Source organism: Vicugna pacos, chromosome 25 (assembly GCF_048564905.1).
Source record: "Vicugna pacos chromosome 25, VicPac4, whole genome shotgun sequence".
NCBI lineage: Eukaryota > Metazoa > Chordata > Mammalia > Artiodactyla > Camelidae > Vicugna > Vicugna pacos.
In genome coordinates, this window is record NC_133011.1 from 19771402 (window position 1) to 19798420 (window position 27019).

A 27019-nucleotide genomic window follows, 5' to 3' on the forward strand; every position below is an offset into this window, starting at 1 on the left:
CTTAATTTCCCTGGACAGCCAAATGTTTGCAACAGGGGGAGTATAACCCCTAAGTTCTAGTGGCTTACTTTATAATAAGACCAAATATACAGTACCGAGGAAAGTGTCGGTCAGGCTTTTATTTAAATTCAGCCAGAGAATAAAGATGCATTGTGTCTAGGATCCATCCGCCATTCAAACATACCCTCAGATCTCCTTTTAAAGGATTCTACTGCAGTGAGCAGATGACTAACATCCTTTAGCTATTATACTTTTAGGTCCACAATGTCGTTGACTCTAAGGCCATACCTCCTTCAGGACCCTCCCTTCTGCCTAATGTGGAACTTCCCAAATGGGCAAACTTTTTCAGAGGGTACTTAATCGTCTGGCCAAGACTTTCTCAGAAATATTGTGGTAATAATCTTCTTAACCAGTTCTTTCTCCTCTCCTTTCACAAATGTCAAACCGGCATTTTGGTCTGTAACCTCTCTTCACCCATAATTTGTCCCTCTCCCATTGTCATTCATGGTCAGATTTTTTTTTCCGCCAAAGAATCTCTTAAGAGTCTATTTCCTCTTGGCATCTGCTTCTTTGAGACCTAAACTAACAGAGGAGGACAAACTCAGTTCTCATTAGAAACAATGGAAAATACAAGATAATTGAATGATAGCTGTAAAGTGCTAGCAAATCAATTAATTCAGAATACAATATTCAGTGAAATGATATTTAAAAATTAAAATTAAAATGGGCTTTTATAGATTAAAAACAAAACAAACTGCCAAAAGCTAAGAAACTAGCAGAATTACTCAAGAAGAAAACCTAAAGTATATCCTTAAATGGAAGGAAAATGTTACTAAATGTAAGCTCAAATGTATAAGAACTGAAAAACATCATAAGCTATAAATATGGTGATAAATTCTAAAAATGCTTAAAATATTGTTTTGTCTTAATTTCTTTAAAAGAGTAAAATTTTAAAAGCACAGAAACTGATGAAATAGAAAACACAGAAATAGAAAATTTTGAAAAGAAAACTTTGTTCTCTGAAAAATTAAAAAAATTGTTAAACCTCTAGCAGGTATAATTGAAGAACAGCAAAAGCAAATAACAAATATCAGCAATAGAAAAGGGATATTAATATAGATTTTATGACTATTATAATAAGGGAACATTATTACTTAATGTATACTAAAAAACTTGATAAGTCACATTAAATAGCTAAATTACTTGAGAAACAGAAAAGTTACAAAACTTTCAAAAGGAAGAGAAAGTCTGAATAGCCTTATATCTACTTAAAAAAATGAGTCTATAATCAAAAACTTCTTCCGAAAGTTATACTCAGATTGTTTCATGGATAATATCTATCAAACAGTACTTACAAACACAGCCATTAACATGTCTATAACAGTATTAATTGAATCTAGTACTATAAGAAACACAAAATGTATCATAACTGAGGTTTATTCAAATAGTATAATGTTGGTTGTATTTGAAAATGTGTTTTATTGTTACAGAATAAAGAATGTGATTTCAAGAAATGCAGAACAGTTTATGACAAACCCCACTTTTTAGTGGTTAAAACTCAGCAAACTAGAAATTGAAAGGAGTTTCTTTAATCTTATAAAAAATATCTGACAAGCCTTTTAAGCTATCATCATACATTTAGCTAACATACACGTAATGGTGGAATTCTGAATTTATTTTTTCTAAGATTGAGGCCAGACCAAGATGTCCACTCTTCATTTCTATTCAACCTTGTCCTCAAAGTCCTAGTTAGTGCAAAAAAAAAGGCAATCAATCAATCAATGTAAGACATAAAACTACAAATGAAGAAGTAAAATTATATTTATTTACAGGGCATATACTTGCTTAGCTAGGACATTTAAACAAATATTAAGAATCTAAAACTAATATATATGTTTAGCAACTTTGTAGTATACAAAGTCATTATACAGAAATAAATTGCATTTTAACATATTGACAGTATAAGCAGTGGAAAATTACAGTTAAGTGCCATTTACAATTGCATAAAAATATAAAATAGAAATAAAATTAACCAAACTGGAGTTAAAACTTTGCTGTGGATTTCATGACAGCAGAGTTATGTAATGATACCACCAAATACTGAAGTGTATGTCAGGACCAATGCTAGATGCGTCACAATTTACTCACTCTTCACAGCAACCCAATAATTTAAATTAGTACAATTATCCTTATTTTAGATGAATTAGAACTGAACTTAAAACTTCATTTTATATCCGCAAGCCATAAAGTATCTATATTTGCTAGTGTTTCCAAACAGTTTAGTAAATAACTTGAGCTCTTGAAATTGACAAGTGTCTTAACAAAGTTCAAAGACCCTGAAGTTTGTCTTCACTGATGGGGAGAGCCATTGTTATTCACTGATGTTAGAATACAAATAACAAAAAAATAACATTGGAACCTGTTTTGAGTTTGTAGTGGCCATGAGTTTGTCTTGCATATAGCTAGCTAGACAGTTCACCCTAGTAACAGCTCCTATTTTTATCCAGAAGTGAAAACATCAACAGCAGTTACAAGTAAACTTCTAGTAGTTTCCCATGGTATATGAATCTAATACATAAGACTGGACATTGTGATCGCAGGCTCAAAATAAATTACTCAACTGTGGTGAACTTGGGAAAATGTATCATAATTTGCATTGTATCCAATTTAAGAAGTTGAGAATACCTCAAGTTGAGAAATAGCCTGAAAATCATTGTTGGCAAATCTTATCCAGCCTTTTCTAAATTGCCATTGCTAAACACAAGAACTGAAAAGTGGAAAAAACATCCCTTAGTTACAATAAGCATTATCTTTCTTGTAGATCAGATAAGAGCATAGGAAACAGTATGAAGAGTTATGTTTTGTTTACTGGGCTAATGAATAAAAATAACTGATGTGAAACTCCATTCTGGCACCTGTTAGTTTGGCGGTCTGAAAAAGTTCCCAAGCTCTCATACTTTTTCATGATTTCACAGCAAATCACATACTTTGTCTGACATTTCTTACAAACTGTGTGGTAAGATGGGACTACACATTAGGTCTGGGTTTATTAATCCATGTTTCCCATTTCTTCTTGAAATAGAAGATGTATGAAAATTGATGAAAGGATATACACCTGGGCTTTAATAATAGATACTTTTAAGACAAAATGCCCAGCATCTGAATCACCTTCCTAGTTTTGAAAAAAGTCATATTTGTGTGATTCTTGGAACGGGAAAAAGATTTTTCTTCAGAAAGAAATCGAGGGGAACATACTCCGTCCCTATCCTTTGGCAGCAAGGGTGAAAACACGCCATCTAGGTTTGGTTAATCCACTAAGGATTTTCAGTCTTCAGTACATGACTCGATATCAAGGGAAAGTGAAATGGGAATCCTGGTGGTGATGGTGTGGGAGGACAGTGCTCTCCTTCTCAGCATGTGCTTGTCTAGACAGAGACAGAAATATTGTTAGAAACAACACTATCTGCATTCCTAAGTTTAGCTCTCCAATTATCATATGAAGCCTTTAAATTCAATATATTTTCCTTGGAAGGTTAGAGCTGGTATCTAACAAGTGCATCCAAGACTCTGGCTGAATGACTGCAATACCTGTTGTATAACTGCTCCTGACACAGATTCAAGTCACTGAGACAGTCACATAAAACCCTAAACGCTAATGAACATGCTCGTGAAGTGTGGTAAAGATAAGGCATGGTTCTTTTGGCAAAATAAACACAGTATGTATTGAACTGATGGAACACCAAGAGAAAATTAGCACCATGCCAACCAGAGACAGAAATAAAATTAGAAAATGGATCTAAAGCCTGACACTGAGGATGGGTCCCTAGTCAATGCATTGTTTAATGATGTTCATTTCTGCCTGTTAATGAAGGGAAATTGAGTAAATACAGTCAATCTTTTCCTGAGAAAGCTGACAGAGGAGTCAGATTATCGTGGTTTTTAAATATAATGAGAAAAGGACAAGTGGTAGCAGTGAAGTGATTTAAGTGCAAATCAGTCTTTTAAGATACAAGATCAACTTTCATGAAATGTCTAAGTACTGAGAACATCTCATCTCCTAAATGTATTAAGCTTCGAATGATCAACTTTAAATTTCAGAAGTTCTTTACATGCTTGAGTATGTGTCCAGTGGGAGGTGGGATATATTATACATACATACATACACACACACACATGTATGTGCATGTATGTGTAAAGCCCCTATCCTAATGCTTGACACATCAATAAGTGTTTATTAATTTAAATGAAAAGGATGTATTCTTTATTTCACAGTATGTTTCCTTAGAAAGGTAAATATATGAAAACAGAATCAGAAAGTAACATTGTGCTATGTAGGAGCTGAATTTTTGAGATAAATAAAACATGATAGTGTTTGAAGAAAACCACAGTGAGCAAAGAAGCTCAGATTCTGAAGAAAATATAATTAGATTTGAAAGTATTCATGGAAAACAGATAAACCAAATCTGGTAAATATACTGAAGGAATGAGGAAAGTCACATCAAATTTATATCTAATTGAGTAAAAAAAGAATTTAGCATATACATCTTGGAGAAACTCTCGAGACGCTTTGACAGCATAATCCCCTAAAATCAATCATTTAAATCCTGAATTAAAATGTCTCATCATTTATGTCACTAATACAATTGAGTTTACCAAATAATATTTTATTGGAAGTGATACCAGTAAGTCTCAGGACTGATATTAAAAGATGTCAATATATTTCAAGGATAATGAAACTTTGATGACTGCCAAATGTCTCTCACTGCGGTTCTCAAGCTTTTCGTATTATGATGAAGTTTCCTAGTTAGCATTGCAACACCTGTATGTTGATGCACAATATACAGATAGAGTACAGCTATTCCCCCACCCACAGGCTAAATTATACTTTCTGCCTTTACCTGAATTCTACAAAAACATTTACAGTAATTTTGTGATAATAAGACATCTTAATGTCAGAGTTTTAGAACTAAATTATCAACAATTTGCTGGGAGATTCTATACTTGAAATTATAATATTTCTACCAGAACAGAGCTATGGCATGTAATATAAATGGCTATAAAATAGACCTATTTATTGTATTGTGTTTTGGAAGAGGAAAAACAATTTAACAGTATTTCTAGATTTCAAAGTTTATAACAAACTCATTAGTAACTACTATTTATATAACATGTACCAAAACAAAAATTTGTTAGTCACTATTCACACATTTGGTCCTGAGCTATTCACTACTGATAATTCTCCTTTTGTTTAGTGGAATATGATTTTAGTTAGTGCTTGGATCAATTTGATTTGCTTGAAGGAAATAGTATCTACATATATTTTCACTCCATTTCTCTGATAGTCCTTTGACAGTAATTTGTGATATTCAAAAATGAAAATCTATAACTATTTAAAAATAATTATGGAATCCTCTTTAAAATCAGAAGAATTACTTTAATTTGATATTTTAATGATTTTAATATAATCAGGAATAAAAATCACTGAAGTCTTGATCTTTGTTCAGTTATTTAACCATTCTAATTTAGGAGATATTTTCAGAGGTCACCTATTATATACAAGCTTCTATCATTACAAACTAGCAAATGGACCATTTAAGAAATTTATTCTTTATTAGAGCAAGCCCATTCTTACTAAACAAGAAATCAGAAACAAAACAAAATGGAAAATACACCAGAAGACTAGTTTCAGTCTCTCCTGCTGAGGAACCCCATGGGGATGGAAGTTTCTATACACTTTTTCACAAGAAAGTCATTAGATTCTTTCCTAAAATATCATTCTTTCTTCTTTATCAAACTTCTGTGTCTCTACAGTGTGTGTGTCACTTGGATGTACAGTTAAACAAGAATATTCCATGCTCTTCATGAGTTTATTAGCCAGTTGGGGGAAGAGATATGTAATACCAAAAAATAAAGTGGAGTAAGTTGAATAGAGATCTAAGTAAAACAAGTTGTTTTACAAAGGAAAAAGTTATTAATTATGTTCTGGAGATTAAGATAAACTTTACAGAGGATGTGCATTTGAACAAGACCCAGAAAGGTGAGTATGGATTTAACTAGAGAGAACAATGGAAGGGTGTCCTAGAAGGGGGAAGTCACACTGTACAAGTTGACACATGTGAAATAGCAAGAATCACTGGAGGGCACAGTCACAGATTCAAACAATTCATGCTGCTGGGTTTTGTTCATTTAAGGACTTTAGTATTTAGCATTTGTACAATCTCCTTAATTTAGACAACTGAGTCTGAAAGAGTGATATTCTCTCGATGTGTCTCAAAGAATATAATTTATAAACATATATACTAAATGTAGGCAAATAACCCTCAGAAAATTAAATTTTTTACTAAAATATCAAAATGTATATATATTAAACTTGATGTGATGGCTCCCAAGCAAAATTCTTAAAGAGCTTATTAAGCAAAAGTTAGAACTAAGAAAAGGGAGAATCCACTACTAGGAAGTTGTCTAATAAGTTTTGCTAAGAGCTGCTCCCCCACCCCTCATCTCTTTTTTTTTTTTAATAGGTTGTATTGACATTGACATTTACATGGTGCCTGGATTGGGGGAGGTGTAGCTCTGTGTGCGTGTGTGAGCATGCACGTGTGTGTGCGTGTGTGTATGCAGCACACACATTGGTGTGGAATTTGACAGCTTCTTATTAGTAAGTTTCAGGACTGGTTTTGCAGACAACCAAATTGAAGAGGAAGAGAAGAGGGAGGCTGAGGGAGGAAGGGAGATACAGGAGGAAGGAGAAGAGAGAGGGAGAGAAGGACAAGAAAGAAGGAATATCAAGGAAAAGACCAAAGACTGAATTTTGCAGAGAGGCAGATTCTGGATTGACAGGTTATGTTTCTAACAACTTGAGTCATATGAACATTTTGTTAATCACAAAACTGCAACTGAGTTGAAGCTACTGAATCAGAAATTAACATTTGCACGTTTCTGGAAAAGACAGACAAGGTGACCTCATATATTCTGTTTTTATTGGATTGTTCCAGAAGGCCTGTTTGAAAACTGAAACAAATATATGATGCGTATTGTGTACACACCTCTGATGATTATGATTTGCAAGAAAGTTTGAGAAAATGTCTCTCTAAAAGGAAAAAAAAGAAAAAAATCTTAATTCTCTGCCTCATGTCAGCTTGTGACCCAAGACTCGAATTCTTGTGACCCCTCGCTACCCAGCTCCAGTTAGCAGTAACTGAGGAAAAATTGTACTATGTGTTGAATGGTGACATTGGTAAACTTGATCACTCACTGAACACTTCCTTAAGCCTCAAATTTTTCATCTAAAAGATAAATGCCAACAGCTTTTCTTTCATTGGATTGAGGATTAGATATGGTAATACAAGTGTAAGTTATGGTACACACAGTAAGGACTCAATTACATTAGCAAATATTGCCTCACTTATTATTATCATCATCATCATCATGACTCAGCATCCCTTAATATGCTTAGATTATAATTTATAAATATATATATATATATAAAACATATATGTATTTTTTGCACATGCCTTCGGACCATACTAGCATATTCATTAAATATTGTTCAAGGAAGAAAGAACTGGCAGTGAGCAGAGAGTGCAAAGGCATCACAAGCTTGCATCAACTTCCCATGATGGGAATAGAGAAAAGGAATGATTCTGAAAAGTCAATCGAATAGGAAAGATACATTTAAGCTGCATTGAACAGATGTACAGGAGCAAAATTCCATTGAACCCAATAACAATTATGTGTGATTTTAGTGCCATAATGACAAATTTAACCCATGTTTATACTAACTCAAAACAATAATATGTGACTTCTGCCACCTTTCATAGCCAACCTCAATCTTTATTATCTGTTCACTCTAGTTATTTCAGCCTCAAAATAGTTTCCCCTTTCTTAATGATGCTGACTGCCAGATCATCATCATTATTAGAGGTTTTTAAGCATTTTGCAGAGAATTGTTTATCAAAACCTGTAAGAAAGGGGGAGTAGAATCATTTCACAGGTGAATGAAATAAAGACATTGGCATATTAAGGGACAATGAGGTTTCACAGCTGTGACTTTTGATAAATTGTGTAGATTCTAGGTGATTTTTTAAACCCCATATTGATATTACTGTCTTGAAAATTTTCTATGCAGCGTGCATCTCCAGAGCCCTATGATGCACTTTCTTTCCTTTCTTTAACCACTTGTGAAAGACTTCTCAGCTAACTCCACACTGCTTGCAGACCACTTTCAGCACACACACAGGGACGTACCATTAACTCCTGTTTTATTTGGCTGTGTTAAAGCCAACACCTGCACCTTGTTTAGCAGGTCACCTGCAGAGTAGGATAAATTAAAGTGATTAAAAAGATGTGTGAGTTTCACACCACATTGTCTTTGCATTTTCATCTTCCTAATCTCTCACTCATTTTTTTTTCTTAGCATCATTGATACCCGAGAGTCCTACATGCAAGAAACTTTACTGTTTTGATGATTAGTGCTTCTGTTCAGTTCAACAATATGCACTTAGTGTCTGTTATGTGTTAGAGGCTTTCTGTTGCAAATCTTGGGAGATGAGCAACAGGATTCTATTTTACAGACAAATAATCTGAAATTGATAGACATAGAATGCTTTGATTGAAGCCATGCAGGCACGAAGTAGTGAAGTTGAGTTCTGTTTGAATTCCAATCTCAAGCTCTTTCCTGTAGAGCTAAAATTTAGTGATTGGGAAAACATGCTACGTTTCCATTTGCAGAAGTGCTTGAAGATGATGCTTATCACAAATCCATTAATATTTCTGTTGCTAGGAATTATTTTTATTTTGTACCCTGATGAAGGAAATTGAAATATGACTGAAGAGATTTGAGTCTGTGGCTGTTAGCTCTCTACTTTCAAGTAACCTGAACCGGTTACGTTGATTTACTTGTATTTCAGTTATCTTATCTGTAAATAAGGGATCAATTGCAGTTAGATCTTACTTTTGATAAATAAGTAAAGTACTGCATATAAAAGCATACAGTGTAAGGTAAAATAATCTATAGTTTTAAGGTATTTCAGTGATATTCAGCCAATTCTGCTGGTTTTCAAATCAGACTTTCAAAAAGAGAGTCAACAAAAATAAACAGACAAGTTAATAGGCTTGTTCTTACCAGCCAGTCACTCTTGGCTAGAGGTGCTATTTTTCTTGGCCCCACCATGTTAAGAGAGCCTAGTTGTGGAAAATGTGAATATTGTTAAACTTTGAATATATAAACTTTTTTTAAACTGCCACAGTTCTTGAGACTGTGTTCTATTCATTGCTTTTATTTCCATTACTGGCATTCTCTTCCTAAACGTATCAATCTGGCAACTGTCTCCACCCTATTCCACTGAAATTGCCATCGGGAACTTTGTTAATGCTTGCTATTTGCTGATCTCTATGTTCATTTTAGTTTAGTGTCATTGTTGCCACTTTTACCCTTTGGAAACTATCTCCTCATTGGTTTTCCAGTTACTCTTTCTTGGTTCTATCTTTTTGTTCATTCTTCCTCTGTTTTCGTTTCTGCATATCCCAACCCCTTAAATACGGAGGTTCCCAAGTGCTCCACCGACTGCCCTGAATGGGCTTTCTCAGCATGCTCTTTCTCCGGTGATTATATTTGTTCTTATTGGTGGAAAGCATCCACCCAACTGCTTGGACATCACAACTTTAAAAAGTCAGCTTTTCCCTCCCCTACTGCTATCCGGAAGTGCTGTGGTCTTGTGTACTCTTCTTATGCCGTATCTGATCAGAGCAAAATGTGTACCTCTCTCTCTGCTTCTCTCTCTTTCTCTCCCTCTCTGCTGACTCAACAGAATTGAGACTGAGAGATGAGAGATGAGAGGCAATCATTTAGTTTTTTTTCCAGATCAGTAACTGGCAAATTTCGATAATGAAGGTTTCTACATTCCGACAGGAGTCTGGAGAGGCAGAAGAAGCTGGTGAGCAGAATTAGAAACAGTTAAGCAGGTACCAAGAAAAATGAAGATGAAGATACAGAAACACAGTTAGTTCTTGGGTTTCTGAAAGTTCTTCAAGTCCTGATTCCTTTCCTTGAATTTTGTGATAAATACTTCTTTTTCCTTACAAAGCATTTGCTTTATTTTCTTAAACATAATGTTTATTTCTATTCATTGCAACTTGTCAATCTTACTAATAGTCAAATGTGTTCAACTAAAATCAACATGCTTTAGGATGAGAAATGTATACCTACAACCTGGATTATAGGTTATTTCAAAGGGAAATACAAAAATCTCAAACTTACTATGTCCATTAAATATCTCTCATCTTTACCTTTTCCTTATTTTTCCTCTGTAACCACCACACCCCCAAAACTGAAACCTCTGCCAAATATTCTGTTTTGCACTTCAAAAAAATTAGAAAATGCAGATTGAGTATTAGGCACAAAGAAACTTTCATAGAGTAAACGCTTGAAAAATTTAGCCATTATCATTTTTATAATTGTGTTTTCCTACATGTTATTACTCATATGGTTGTTAAACCGGAAACCAAGGTTGCTGCCGTAAGATAAAATGCTTACTAGTTTTTCATGTGTAGACTCATTGTTTTTGCTGAATAGGAGAATTTTTATCTGAGTAAACCAATATCAAAGTTTCCTTTCATACAATAAGAGAAAGAAAATCACAATATTAAGATATTGGTTAGAGAAGGTCAAAGCGAGATGGCAAAGCCGAAGAGCTATGTCAGAAGGAAGTGAATGCATTACTGGGATTAATAGCAGCTTGATGCATGAATCTTGCAAATGATATTCTTGGAGACATACTGTCTCAAATTTAAAATTTATAAAGACTGTACTTAAAATTCACTTGTTGCAAGATCAAACAAGAACAACAGAGTTCAGTATTTTCTACAATTAATAGAAGGAAAACATCATCTGTCTGTCGTCTGCCCTTCTGTAACCACGTCACCTAAGAATGGTTGGATGAGATGTTTAAGATGGGTTCACCTCAAGTGCAGCTCCTGTGTCCCCATGGGTGCCTTGGTAGAGGAGGCTTCTCAACAAGATAGACGCTGGAATTAGTGCTAATACTTGAACTATTAGTGTCAGTAATACTTAGAATTTAGTCCTACTAATACTAGTCATGTTTAGTACTAGTACTATTAATAAATGACTAGTATTCTAACTCAGAACAGTGAGGAGCTGTACAGAGTCAGTCTACTTAGTTATATTTCTTGTCTGTATAGCTACACATCTGTTTATTTTCTTAGTCCCTCTTCATTGCAAAAGGATTTTAAGGCACTTCTGACTAAACAGGAATAAAGACGATTTAAGAGTTTCATAAATTTATTATAATGAAAAACCTGTTATGCATCATTCAGTATTTATTATATGTATTTTATCTCTCAGTATGCCTAAGCTGATTACTTGTACGTTAGTCTATTTTTTTTTAAATGAATTTCTCAATACTTTTTGGTTGATTGATGAGCATTTATATTACAGTGCCTTCCAGGTATTAATCCTGATTATAACTTATATCTAAAACTGAACTGGATGGAACATGCAGGAATAGCCATATTATAGAAGAATGCTCTCTCCTCAGTATTACATTTAGGTTATATATGTTTGTTCAAACTACTCCTTTTGAGTTATGATAATTTGTTAATGGGATGAGCTCATAGAACTTGCTATAAATTTTACATATTAGCAAAAAAATAATAATAAAGTGGAAGGTACAGTTTGAATCCAGTTTAGGAAACAGTTATTTTAGAAAATTGGTTTAAACATTTTGAAGTGTTTTCAGCTAAAAGCTTCTAAAACTTTGCTTTCCAGTCAATATTTATTAAATATCTATATCACATTGACTTTTAAAAGCTTTTTGGCTGCCATTGTTTTAATTAACAATAATTTCTAGGAAGCTCTCTATTATGAAGCTGATCAGCTGTGTAAGGATTTAATGGTGTTGGAAGAGGTCACTGAGAAGAAGATGTGATCGCCGGTTGACAGAGGAGCTGGACTAGGACAATTGCAGTCTTCTTCCTTGTCCTCGCAATGTACCTTCCAGCTACTAGACCCACGCTAACAGCTGATTCCAGTGCAGAGTCTTGAGAGATAATCGTTGTCTGGATTGAATACCTAACCGAACCCCGTTAAGTCCTCTGTATAAGATTTTAAGATTCTGGAGAATGGGTACAGAGGTCTATTCACCTTGTGTTCATGAAAGACAAGCCTCCTATGTAAATTCCTTTGCTTACACTGCCACCTAGGGACCTGGAGTGGTCTGCCTCTTTCTTAGGCCTCTCCTGGTCCTCCCGGATGGGGTCCAGTTTTGGATTTCACCCCAGGGAAATCCTGAGGTTGCAAATTAATAAATGAATCTTTTAAGTATAAAAAAGAGATACAGATACCTAACTCTAAGTTTCTATTTGTTTCTATATTTTAAAAATCTTTGTTTATCATTTCTTTATCTAAAATGCCAGTAACCAAAGGTGATGAGATACATGTTCTACATTTATATTGACTCTTACTTTAGGAATATACTCTGTTTTGAAAGAATAATGTTCTTGACTTATATTGGGAGTAAGAAAAATGTTTGACTATGTGCATACACATGGCTATTACATAGGTGTAAACATGAATATTTTAAAAATATGTAAGATTACTATATTTTCTAAATTTTGTTGGTCTTTTCTATCTCCTTTATGTTCTAAATAAGGCTTTAGTTATGTGATATCATTTTAACCACATCATGCAGTTATCAATAATGTAGATGAAATAATTCTTTTATTTCTCATTCAGTTTTTAAGCAATAATAATGCTCTGGAGGGAAAATATTTCTTTCTCAAGATACTACCTTTGTTATTTACCTTTCTGAATAAGTATGGGTGTGAAATATATTGTCTTAACTTCCAGCACACCCATCTAGAGTCTTCTTCAAATGATAAAATGCAGTGAGAGCCATGAAATCTATCATAGTCAAAATTTGCCCCCATCCTTGTTTCAGAAATAGCACTTTCTATAGAAAATGCTAATTGCCTAGTTAAACACCGTGATGACAAAATTTTCTGGAGCAAAATGGCACAGGATTTAGAACTTCAATGTCAGAAGTACAACTTAGTTTTATGATTTTTCTTACAGATTTCAAGATTCCAACATCTACCTTACCTGTTTGCTTTGAGTCTCTAATGAGATATAATCAATTCATAAATTCATTTTTCAAAATAATTTTATTAAATCCATATTTATTAAATGCCTACATTGTGCAAAGCATTTAAGTATTGGGAAAACTGAGATACGATGATTCCTATGAAAGACAAAATATTAATGAACATTATAATTTTTTAATCATATTGGTCATAGGTTAAAATACCTAAATCCTTCTCACTTAGGATAATGGAGAGAAAACCAGCTACCATTAGGTAAATAAGCATACAGTACATATAATGTGACCTAAAATTTTGACCTAATGATATCTCTTCAACTCTAAAAAATTTAGCAGATAAAAATCACCTGAATATTCCATGGAGTACTGAATGCCCTTTCACAATGTGCCAAAGAGTTTAGTCAAAGATCTGTAATGCACTTGAGTGTTTCTTAAACAAATTTCTAACAAACGGGCAGCCATCCCACAAAAAGAAATTGGTGTATATATATATATATATATATATATATATATATATATATAAATGATATTCATCCTTTTTATGGTTTTCTAGATGAGATTTGCATATAATTCTTCTTGAATTTTGGCACCTATTCACTTCAAAGCCAATATTCTAAAAGGTTCTACTCTATATTAGAAATAATAAGTATGGTATATTATAGCATCATAATGATGGGGATAGAAAATGTCTTATTTATAATGGTAATAAGCCAAACAATAAAATATAACCTATGTTGGAGCTAGATGATTAAATTGTATTTTAAATCAATTTGAAACAGTAAAACCCAGGCATTTAAAGTTTATGTTAAACTAGGATAGAGAATAAACCTGACTGACGTAAAATAGAGCAGCCTGTCAGGAGCTCAGCTTAGCTAAGAAAGCTGAGCTGCCAGGTTGGAAGTAGCCAATTAAAACAAGCCAAATGGAGTAATAGTTGAGCCTTTCATCACTTACTGTGGTGTTATAAGCAAGAGGCTAAACTCCTCTATTCCAGCTCTTCCCTTGAAACGACATTCACAGCAATCCACGGGCGGGGGTGGGGTGGGGGCATGGAGCAGGGGAGGAGTTTAGGTCAAGGGTCAGGTAAATCAACACAGTAGAGAAGTACTGAGTATATTGAAGACAGAGAAGAAAAGTGTTTTCAAGGTTTTCCCTTCTTCCTGATGACAAAGTCTCCGTGGAGGCATCTGAGGAAGACTTTGGCGGAAGAATCCAGATGAAAAGAAGTCTCTCAATGAAGGTGGTTGCGCTAGGATCGCAGATATTTATAACAGCAAGACTGGCTGGCCGCTCTGATTCTGTGGCTGCATCTGCCTTTAGAGACTGCAGTTCAGGGGCTGTTATTCAAGTCTGGCGTTGGGGTGGGAGCGGCCTCCCTCGTGAGGCCAGGTAAAAGCTTTATAATTGCTTATGTTTGGGCCTTAGAAATCACAGGTAGGTTTTTTTTGACCAGGAGGCAGGCTCCTCAATTCTTTTCTAATCACCGGAGCCCTAGAATTACATGTATGTTGTTCAAACTATCTACCCATGGTATATCGGTCTAATTAACCTGTCATCTTTCTTGCTTCCAGAATACGTGTGTTGTCCACATGGGATATAGCTGCGTGTTTTCCCACTGAGACCTTGATCCCTCTTCGTGGCCTTGCGTACTCCTGAGAAAAGGTCAGTTCTGTGAGATAAAGTCACCTTCTCACACTGGGGCTTTCCTTCTCATTTTCATCCCACTGATTGTTTACAGTTTATTTTTTCCTCTTCTAACTAAACAAGCTAGTCATTGAATTTGGTGTAAAATCCTTAGTGAGTTACCAGGAGCCTAGGATTGGCATATTCAGGTTATGGTGTGGTCATTGACAACATTGTAAGTTAAACAAAATTTAGTTTAAGCCTTATGTGTTTCTTTAGTTCTTCTGATGGGAACAGTTGAAAAGTTTCATGTTTGAAAAAGTCTGTCTTCTTATATAGACCTTAAAATCTTATGACTTATCAGTAACATTCCATTGTATTTAAATAGAATCCAATGAATAGGCTGTGGAAATTTAATGTACAACATGGTGACCAAAGTTAATAATGATATATTATATATGTGAAATTTGCTAACAAGAGTATGTCTCCAGTATTCTTACTGCAAAAAGGTAACTATGTGAGATTATGTGTATGTTAATTAGCTTGATTGTGGTAATTATTACACAGTGTACACGTATATCAAAACATCACGTTGTACACCTTCAGTATATACAATTTTGTCAGTCATACCTCCAAACTTTTGGTTAAAAAATGTAATTGGCCTAAAGAAAAGAGATGAAATTCTAAAAGAAAGGTAAAATACAATCAAATTCTTGTCAACCATCTAGTTGACCACTAATACAGTCTCCTATTTCTACAATTTTTATTTTAAGGATGTTATGTAAATGGAACTATACAATAAATAATCTTTGGGGATTTTATTTTTCCTATCAGCACAGTTCTGTGGAGATTAATTCATATTGTTGTGTGCATCAATAGTTTGTTGCTTTGTATTGCTGGGTAGTGGTCATGGCTTGAATGTACTGCAGTATTTTTTTAACCATTCACTACTGGATGACATCTGGGTTGTTTCCAGTTCTTGACTATTGTGAATAAAGCTGCTGTAAACATTTACAAACAGGTTTTCATGCATATGTAACTCAATTTCCCTGGGACAAATGTGCAGGAGTACAATGGCTGGATTGCATGGTAGATGCATGTTTAGTTTTTTGTTTGGTTTGGTTTGGTTATTTTTTGCTTTGTTTTGTTTTTAAGAAACTTCTAAACACTTTTTCCATTACCATTTTGCCTTCCCACCACATTGGGAAGAATGTATGAATGATCTATTTCCTCCACATTGTCTCCAGCATGTAATGTTGTCATTATTTTTTACTTTAGTAATTCTAATAGGTATATAGTAATATCACATGTGTGGCTTTATTTACATTTCCCTTATGGCTATGAAGATGACTATCTTTTCATGTGCTTAGTTGCCATTATCTGTACATATCCCTTCAACTATTTCTTCATGTCTGTTGCTCATGTTTAAATTGGTTTGTTTACTCTTAGAGTTTAGAGAGTTCTTTATATAGTCTAAATCCTAGTCCTATTTAGGTATATGAGTGACTGTAAATGTTACTGTGTTTTTAGTTTTGGTTTCCGTGTACTTATTACTAATATATTGAAATACAATTGTTTTGTTTGCATATCTTACATCCTTTGACCTTGCTGAGTTCATTTATACTTCCTAGGATTCTTTTCTTTCTTCCCTCTTTTCTTTCCTTCCTCCCTCCTCTCTTCTTCCATCTTTTGTTTTTTTATTTTTTTCTTTTTTCCTTCCTTTTCTGTCCTCTGTAGAGTCCTATATCATTTGCAAACAGCAATATAGTTTCATTTCTTCCTTCAGATCAGTGTGCCTTTCATTTTATTTTCTTGTCTTATTGAACTAGATAGAAATTCTAGCACTGCTTTGAATTTAATGGTGAGAGTAGACATTTATTGTGTTGATCTAAAAGTATAACTGTTTAGTTTTTCACCATTAAATAAAATATCAGTGATAGGATTTGGAACAGTTCTCTATGAAGTTCAGAAAATTTCTTCTACTCCTGATTTGCTGAGATTTTTTAAAAATCATGAATGAGTCTTAAATTTTGTCAAATGCTTTTTCAGTATCAATTGATATGATCATGTTATTTTTCTTTGTAACCACGTTAATGATGGTTGTGTTGATTGATTTTTGAATATTGATCCAGTACTGCATTATTCTTAAGGAGTAGACTTCACATGGTTATAGTGTAAAACTTTTTATATATAGCTGAATTCTATTTGCTAATATTTTGTTAAGGATTTTTGCATCTATATTCATGAGGAATATTGGTCTGTTTGTTTCTTTTTATACTATCTTAGCCTTTACTAGATATCAAGATAATAATAGCTTAATAAAATGGCTAGGAGCAGTCCCTTTTCTTCTATTTTACTGGAAGAGTTTATATTGAATTTATTTTAATTCCTTTTAAAATGGAGGAATATTCTAGTGAACAATTGGGACCTGGAGATTTATGTCCTTTGTTATAGGGCCATTCAAATTATCTGTTTTATATTGAATGAATTGTGGCACTTTGTGTTTTTCAGTGAAATAGCCTGTTTAGTCTAAGCTGTCAAATTTATGTGTGTAGACTTTCTTCCCTTATAATCCTTCTGATATCTTTTGGGGCTATAGTGATTGCTCATTTAAAAAAATGTCTACTGTTGATAATTTGCGTCTTTGCGGTCTGTTTTTAAAATCATTCTTTCTAAAAGTTTGTCAATTTTATTGATCTTTTCCATACACCATCTCTTTATTTCATTGACTTTCAATTTATTTTCTATTTTCAGTCTCATTGAACTTTTGCTTTTTATCTTTATCAACATGGTTTTCTTTCTTCTTTTTGATTTGGATTTAGTTTGTTTTTCTACTTTAGGTAATTGTTCAAAAGTCGTCCATCTTAGTAGGTTGCCCCTTTCCTGTCCTTTTATCAGCTTGTGACTTTATTTTCCTTTTTCTGTTGATATTTCCTGGTTTACAACTTTATCAGCTCCTAGTCTGGATACCGTGAACCCATGGAACTCATGAACGTGTTATTTGGTCCTGAGTTCCTTGACTAGATTGTCTCCTCTCTACCATTCAATGTTTTCTTATGTTTGTTTTATATACAAGTAATGACTAGGTATTATATTCGTACTTAGCGGGAGAGATAACAAAAAGTATGTCTGTCTCAACATATCTTCCCCAAAGCAGAAGTTTTCTCTTTTTTATTGTGCAAAATTATGATCTTTGATACATTTTTCTCCAGAGAAAATGTAACTGATTAAATGAATTTACTATGAAGATAAGGAAGTAAACAGAATTTTATTATCATTTTAGGGCACAAAGTTACAGTGAACTCAGTTCTTACCAGTAGCTGTTCTTTACGTATTTAAAGAAAAATTTAAGCAGAATTGACTAGGGAAAACAGAAATGAAGTTATTATCCAGTCTGGGGAAGCAAAACTACACTTAAGCTTACTAAAGCTTTTCGTGAGAAACAAAATGTAAAACTGCATTTAAATCAGCAGTGTATTAGTTTGACTTCTACACTTTTTGTTGAAACTATGAGTAATTATAAAGCTATTTTTAATTACAACTTTGTTTTGTAATAGACTTCACATTTTTTTCCTACTACTAAAGGAATCCTTAATTCTTAAGTTTCCATTCCGTCTTCAGGGTTATGTTTCAGTTTTGAAAGGAATAAGAATATGTTAGTATCTCTTGGTTTCCATCCAAAATGGCTTTATTTTGTGTACATACATATTTCTTTATATCTCTATAAATCTTTCAACCAAGGTTTTTATAAATTTCTGATAGTATTGTTAGTAATAGCAACATGCCCATAAAGTATTTTTAAATTCCTTGCCTTTGTGCTCATATTATTCTTATTAATCTCTGAAAACAAGATATAGAAGGCACATATAAAGATTTGTAATACTTGCTTAAAAGCAGCATAAGATACATAATGTATATATAACTAAAGCATATATACCAGCCATATATATGTGTATCTCTGTCTATATAGAAATTTAAATATTTTACTTAAATCAGAGTAAGTTTTGTGAGCTGATCTAGCTCAAAATTCTCTCAAGTCTGTCAACAATTTTTGGCTTTATCTCAGGAAAAATGCATCTTGAGAATGATACTAAAATGGCCAAAAGCCAGACATTTTTCTGCTACTGCCCCCAAAATAAATTAGCAATGTTGTGGGAGTAGAAATAAAAATTCAGTTTTAATTTTTAAAATAATGTCCTCTGGTTAATTAATATATTGCATGAATTTCAACTGAGTGGGGTTTTTTTTTTAAATTGAAATTTAGATTGGCAAACATTTTTTGCAAGATCCTGCAATTGACATTTCTCTCCTTACTTCTCTGCTTATTCTCTCCCAGGTAAAAATGTGTATGTAATATAATAGAGAGGTGTTATTCTATCTAAGGAAGACAATAGACCAGGTAAATTTAAGAGTACAAAAGACTGCCTTGTCAATAGATGATTTCAACTGGCAATAGAATCACTGCATTTCTTAAGCAACCAGAAGTAGCCTGACAATGGCTAGGCAGACCCAGAAGGAAAGTAATATTCCACTGGAATTCACATTTCGTGTCAGGGTTGTTCTTATTTATTCACTCACTCAATACACATCAAATGTTTGTGTATACAGAACATCATTTTAGCTGCTTTAGATATAAATAAAAACATGGGTTTATTTTTTGTTTGCCTTCAGATATCTTAGAAACTTTGGGGGCTTCAACTGTATGACATTTACAAATACATATGGAAAGATACGTAATATAAAAAAATATATAGGAATGATGTGGCCAAATAAAATTCTGAAAAGGAAGCAAGAGCTTATTGCAACCAGTTATATTTAAGACAAATGGCAAAGGAATGTGCATAGAAATCAGACGTACAGAAAGGAAGAAGAAAGTAGTCCAGATTGTAGGGTTTTGTAACTTCAGCCCTATTGACATTATGGGCCAATTAATTCTTTATGTGTGAGTATTATAGGTTTCCAGAGACTGACGAATGGCAACTGGGGGTAAGTTTGCCAGACTTAGAAAATAAAGATAAATGCTGTAGCAAATAAAAATATAGCACACTAGTGAAATTAGAATTTCAGACAAAAATTATTTTTAGTATAATTATGTGTCCTATTTTATTTGTTGTTTCTCTGAAGTTCAAATGTAATTGGGCATGTCATATTTTATCTGGCAATCCTAACTGGGTTAAATTGCCAGTGGTTGAAAACCTATGAGTTAGAGAAATGTGTGCCCAAATGTCATATGTGGGAGTTGTGTTTGAGAGATAATGAGTTGACAAAGCTTAAACATAAATTTTGAAATATATCCTGTGTGCCTTGGGCTGTTCTAGGTAGAGCACATAGAGTAGGCAATAGAAAAGCAACGTTCCCTATGTCATGAAATGTATGTTATGATGAGGCAGAGACATTAGTAAATACGTAACTAAGTAAATTATAAGATCCATCAGAGAGTTGAGAATTGATTTTGCTGCTGTGGTATCAAACAAGCCCCAAGATCTCTCTAGCTAAGAACTGTAAAGGATTTTGTTTTCTATGTTACATATCCATCGCGGTGGCTGTAATTGTGCTTCCCATGACCTTCACTCTAGACCCCAGACTGACAGAGCAGCCTCTTTCTGCAACAATTCTGGTAGTCTTGGGTGAAGAAAATGAGAATGTGGTGAAACATATGCTGCCTCTTGACGCTTTCATTCACTTCTCTTTAGTCAAAGCGATCACATTGTTGTAAGTTAAGTGGATCGGAAATGTATAAAACTCCCCCTGATAGGATATAAAAATGTAAAATTCAGGATCATGATATCTTAGATTGGTTTCCCACAAAAGCAGAACCTGAGATAAAGACTTGGTTTCAGATAGTTTATATCGGATGTCATTCTAGAAAGCCAGAATAGTGGGGAGAATGAGTCAGGGAAGGAGGAGAAAGCTAATATGATGACATCTCTAGGCAGTGGGGTCTTGCATTGCCTCTGCTGCCAATTCCTGTGAAGCATCCAGATTATCTACTGGAATTATCTACTTGAAAGAACAGGATGCCGGAGTACTTACCCACTGACACCTTTCCACAGTGAGTGGCACCAGGTACAGGTGAACAGTCATATACTCTACCATATATGTGATGTCAGATGCTGGGAAGTGCTACAGAGAAAAAGATAAAAAAAAAAAAAGCATGGTAGTTAAATAGGTAGTGAAGTGAGTAGAGAGTTGTTTTTTTTTTAATTATTGCTAAGATGGTTAAGATTAAGAAAGGTGATATTTGAGCAAAGTTCTAAAGGAAATGTCAAGATCCTCATGGATATCTAGGGGAAAAAAAAATTCCAGGCAGAAGAATAGCAAGTACAAGAAACCTGTCACAGCATAGCTGGCATATTCAGGCACCTGGAGCTGTAATGCTGCCAGTGGGGATGGTTGTAAAATATAAGGTCAGAAATACAACAGAGATCAGGAGGTCGTGCCCATCCATGTAGGATGTTGGAAAGATTGAGGATTTACTCCAAGTGAGAGTGGGAGCTATTGGAGAATTTAAAGCGGAAGAATGACGTTGCCTGATTTAATATTTAAAGATGACTCTTGTTGCTATGTTGAAATAGGCTGTAAGAAGATAAGAGCAAAATCAGAGAGCTCAGTTCACAGCTATTACAGAAAGAGAAGTGAGGAAATGCAAACATCTCAACAAGGCAGTGTCTGTAGAAGTGTTCAAAGCCTGGATGTATGATAAGAATATAACATTGGGTTTTGCTGATGAATCAATGTGTGATGTGAGGAAGAGAATAATCGGTCTCAGCAATCCACAAAGTGGGGGCACCATTCACTAAGTGTGAGATGACAGAGGAATGCTCAGGGGTTGAGAAGAGAAGTATTTACCTTGATTGTGCCAAGTTTGAGATGCTTACCATACATCTAAGTGGAGATGATCAACAAGCAGTTGGAAATGAAGACATTTAGGCAGGGAATATAAAATGAGAATTATCAGTGTATAAATTAGGTTTCAAATCATGAGTTTAAATGAAATGGTAAAGGGATTAAGGTAAACAAGGCTTAAATAACTATTTTCTCCTTTGATTCTGCTGAAGAGTCAAATATAAAATTCTGAAATGAGAAATAACAACGTAAGATTCTCTTTATCTTGACTACAGTGTGTGTACAAAAAGAGCTAAAAACGACTGTTTCAATAAATGTAAAAAAAAAAAAACAACTTGGTCTATGCCTATATCAGCATAATTCTTTATCACAATAGTTGCTTCAGAGGAGGATAGGAATGCTACCCTGTGTGAATTATGCCAAAGATGAAAAGTTTGTTCACAGAAATTACATGATTGATGTTTAAAAAGTATTTATTTAACTCATATCCAGAATCCTCATTTATACTGTAGGGAGAAATTTCTCCATAGAGCTCATGAATTTTTGCACATCTTTTGAACAGACTGTCTTTATTCTGGACCATCTTTTTGGAGTATGACTATATGGCAAACAAATTTGGAATTTAGTTGTAGTATCCCAGAGCAAAGGGTAGACATGCCTACTGCCTATTACAAAATTTTCAGGTCCTCTAAGCTCTAAGTCCCTTTCCTGTAATGCAGCTAACTCTGGGGGCAGGTTACATCTGTCTCCTTTTGCACTATCCTGCATAATTTAGGGCTGAGGAAATGGATACAAGAAATGCTGCTACACTGGCTATTGCTAATGCTGAGTAAGGAAGTCCTTTCTCTCTGCTCCAGGGTACTCATGTCTTCTGCTAGTATGCATGAAAGCATGGGAAGCCACCTTGGTAGGTTGTACCCTACCTATATATCTAGGACATTTCACAGTTCTTGACAGTTACCCACCTTGCTGCTCCACTCTCTGATGGATCTCTGTGAAGCTGTAGCTAAGTATTATATCTTATTGACGCACTTTCAGGGATTCAGACACCTTACGGAGAGCTTATTCCAAGAATATATACTCTTCTCTTATTGTATGATGTGAATCCTTGTGCCAGCACTACTCATCCAGTCCCCAAAGGGCCCTATCACTCATTGGACAATATAAGAAATCAAGATAGATGAAACTTTTATCAGTGTCACTTTCGTAGTCTGTCTCATGCTCTTTTAAATTAGGGACCTGGCCCAAGGCATCTGTAGTGACCACAGGGGTCCCAGAGCAATGGCTCTCAATAAATATGAGGACTTTTCAGATCACCCAAACCCCAGTCCTCCACCTCTCATCCAAGAGTCAGGTCCTCTGACCATGACTCTGCCACCATACAACAATATTATTCTGAAGTCCATCAATGCCCTCTGCCCCTACTCTGTGGAATACTTCTTACCTGCCACCTCAGGAGGAAAGAAGACCTTGGAATCCAGAGGAGCATCTACAACTCAATCTTTTGAGAAATTTTCTGTAATAGAACCACCTGTAGCCACCTCATTCCCATTAACATCTGGATCAAGCTAGATACTTCCTAAGGCAGTTGAAATGCTCCTGCCATCCCACCACATATTTGAGGGGTCTGAGCTTTAACTTATTTTCATCCCTTCCTACTCAGGTACTAGTTGTCTCTCCTCAAGGGCTGAGCTGAGGTTAACAATGAATGTTTCCAAGGAGGGGGCTGCCGAGAAGATACTGACAGTGGGGTTTTCTCTAAAACGAAAAGTGCTGTCTGATTAGGGTAGTGAGCAACCTCAATTCTACGGTACATCAGCCAAATGGTCTTCCCCATGAAGAATACTGCTTGGGTGGGAGATTAGACTGGAAGGTACCTGAGGTTTCTTCCATTGCTCCTGGATCCTGAAGGCCCTCATATGTACTCTCTCCCACACACAAAGGCATACATACACATGAACACATACACTCATGAAATCTGAACTGATTGTTTCTACAAATAATGTGCCCATGCACACATATCCATGCATGTAGGTGTGCATTGATTTTCTAAGCCAAATAATTTGAGATTCAGGTCTTAGAATACTCTAGAAATTTTTTAAAGTGACAATCTTAAACACTAGTACTACCATCACTTATCAATAGTCATGGGATTGATATAAATTCCTCAATTTACCAAACAGTTCACCAAAATGATTTTGTTGTGAGTAGTTTTTACTCTGTTAGACATAGAAAATGGCCTCATTTTAATTGTAAGGATCTTAAAAGTAATAAACTGTATCCAATTTTTGTCTGTTTTAGAGCATCTAGAAATATTAATGGAACACGGTAGGCTTGTTAATGTCTACCAAATTAATAGAAGGTAGTTTTACCAAAAGGAAAAATCAATTTGTGTTTAAAAATGAAAAATAAAGCAACAGTAACAACAAAAAACAATCAAAATGAAGACTTTGTTCAGCTCTTTCATATATTACCATAAAATAGAGTATAGTTATTATAGTTTAGAACAAGTTGATTATCTTTTTAATAATCATTAATAACTAAGTAATTTCTCTAAAGAGGATAGCTAAAGGATCTAAGATTCTAAAAGCCAATTATACTGTGTTGAATAGTGTGCCCCCAAAATTCGTGTCCACCAGGAATCTCAGAATATGATCTATTTGTAAATAGGGATTTGGCAGATATAAGTAGCTAAGATTAATTCATACTAGATTCAGGTGGACATGAAATACAATAACTGGTGTTTTTATATGAAAGCTATCTGTGAAGACACAGATACACACACGGGGAAGTGCCGAGTGGCAATGGAGGCAAGAAATTGTAGTCTTAGAGTCTATAATTCAAGGAAAGCCAGTGATTGCTGGCAGTCATCAGAATCTAAAAGAGAGATCTGAAACAGATTCTCCCTAGAACCTGCAGGATCCTAGAATCAAACCTGCTGGTACCGTAATTTCAGACTTTTGGCCTCCTGAACTCTGAGAGAATAAACTTATTTTAAGCCATCAAGTTTATACTTTGAACAGCATTAGGAAACTAATATACAAACTAAGGAAATTAGAATTGGCATTTTGGAAAAAATACTATCATTATAACTGACAAATTGACACAACCTCTAATTAATAAGGAATCTACACATAGAATCTGGTCTTTCAAATCTCGACAGAACCGTATAATGTTGTTATTTCTCTGTTAGTTACAAAGCTGGTCATTGAGGAGAGAGTCGATTCTCCCTCCTGTGTTTGAGTTTGCCATTTATTTTTATTTGTTGTCATCATTATCATTATCACTGTTATCCTTATATCCATGATCATTAATTATCCTCAACAACACTATAAACACATATCAAACTAAGCACTTCATTTAGCTTAGCATAATTTTAGATGTATGACCCCTGTCAAAAAGGACATAAAGAACCACCAAATATTGAACAAGCACATAAATAATTAAGAGTGCACTTCCCTCTCTTAAACCCATTTTTAGCAAACATCATTACAGAGAAATGTTCTTTTTAACCAAGTTATTTCTACTGTGGGCAGATGGCCAGTACTTAGTAAACTTGAGTAATGTGATTGAATCGAAATCTCTGTGATGAATCAAATTACATTGTGGATGATTCCTATGGTCTCTAACCCAGTAACAACCATTTTCAAAACCAAATATAAGTGCAATTTGCATTACCAGAGCAAGTCAAGTGAGTCCAAACTCAGAAAATTTGACACAAAAGAAGTTGAAGCAAAGATTGCATGAACTATTCCCTAATTTCTCCACTACTCAAATTCAACTTGAAACTCATATACTTACTTCTCGTCACCTGAGGGCCTCCTACAGACTTCAGTCACTCACACAAACTAAATGTTTTGGGTCTTCTCAAGAAAGAGAGGGAGAGACAGCAGTAAGAGGAGAGAGGGGAAAATAGAAAAACATGGAAGAGAAATGAGAGGGAAACACGGGCAAGAAGAGAATTCTCTGTCCAGGTCACCAAATAGGGATGGCAGTTACCTTTTCCCTTTTTCCTCTGCTGAGTTCAAAGCTCTTTCCCCCCCCCACACTCTAATGAATTAGAGAGACTGGGCATCAATTCAAATTTTATTCTAATTCTGCTGACTGGAAATTTGATATCAAATAAAAGATTCATTATAAGATAAGCTTATAACAACAAAACAGTGTGGAAGTACTGCATTTCATTGTAATGGAATTTTACCTCTTTGAGCTTCCTCCATATACTAATGAGTGCATACCAATGAAAATAAAAGTACACATATTTGAAATTCAGAGAAAAATTTTGTTTAAAAGTGATGTGGTGATTACACACTTGAACTTGACAGTGGGCACTTACTTCATTCATTAAATAAATAAACTACATTACCATAATACATGATGTAATTACCATGGATTATTTTTTAATGTGAAACATACATTCACTAGCCTAATGTAAGATAATTAATGTAAGAAGCAAAGGGCATAAATTTAGTTTTTTTCAAGATGAGAAATGAGACTTTTCAGAACACTTAACGGTTGTTACCATTGAAAGGGTAATTTTATTGTCTCCTTGTGTTTTACACAAAACAGTATTACCAAAAATTTATATGTTATAAGAGTTTTCAAAATTCTTCTTACGAATTTTTTTCTCCCTGGGTGTCTGAACAGGTCTAGATTGCTGACAGTTTCTTTTGGTGAAAGATCCAAAGAGTCTCCCTTGGTACTCTAGACTTCCTATAAGCTCTGCTAGGCCAGGGGCTGTTAGAATAAAGTCCAGTTACAACTGCATCTCATATGATGTGAGTTTAATAGGTATGGTCTTTTCTATTTTTGTCAGAACAAAGGTCTTTCACAGGATCTTTGAAAATTTTACTTGTCTTGTTTCTTACAAAAATGTGCAGTTCAGTTTCTGAAATAGATGCAAAAGGTTCTTAATGTGACTTCATGAAAATAATTGTCAAAAGTCATGGTTTCTTATTTCTATGTTTATCTTAAAAGAAGGGGAACAACACTAAATACAGAGCAAAAGGAAGCTTCAGAACTAACAAAGAGAATTGAAACAGCTATCTCCTACACTATTTAGAAACTTGTATCTTAGCCTTGACCTAAGATGACACCTTCGTAGTAATAACAACCACGTATCATTATGTAATCCTTACAGTTCACGATGACCTTTCAAATCTATTATTTCATTTTATCAGTATAGCACCGCTATTGAAGTAGGCATTGTAATCTACTTTTTAATTGCCAGAAAACTGACTCTAGTTCTCCTATATAAGTATATAGACTCATCACTTGGATTTAGGAATTCTTAGCCCAAGTTCTGTACTGTATAAAAAAGTAAAAAATAATGAAGTCCACAGTATTAACATGAACCATGTGTCTTATTGCAGACCGTGAGAGGGCCACTGAACATTGAACATTAAAGAAATGACCTGCCATTGCAGTGGCATTTC

The 27019-nt window shown here is 34.5% G+C and overlaps 1 long non-coding RNA gene across 4 annotated transcripts in view; it reads left to right on the forward strand.

Annotated features, from left to right (window-relative positions):
- LOC140689280 (uncharacterized) overlaps positions 1-27019 on the forward strand; it is a 668228-nt gene that overhangs the window by 93179 nt on the left and 548030 nt on the right. For all 4 annotated transcript variants that reach the window (XR_012064172.1, XR_012064174.1, XR_012064173.1 and 1 more), the window contains exon 4: positions 14687-14777. This is a non-coding gene — a long non-coding RNA (uncharacterized lncRNA). The remainder of the gene's footprint in view (positions 1-14686; positions 14778-27019) is intronic.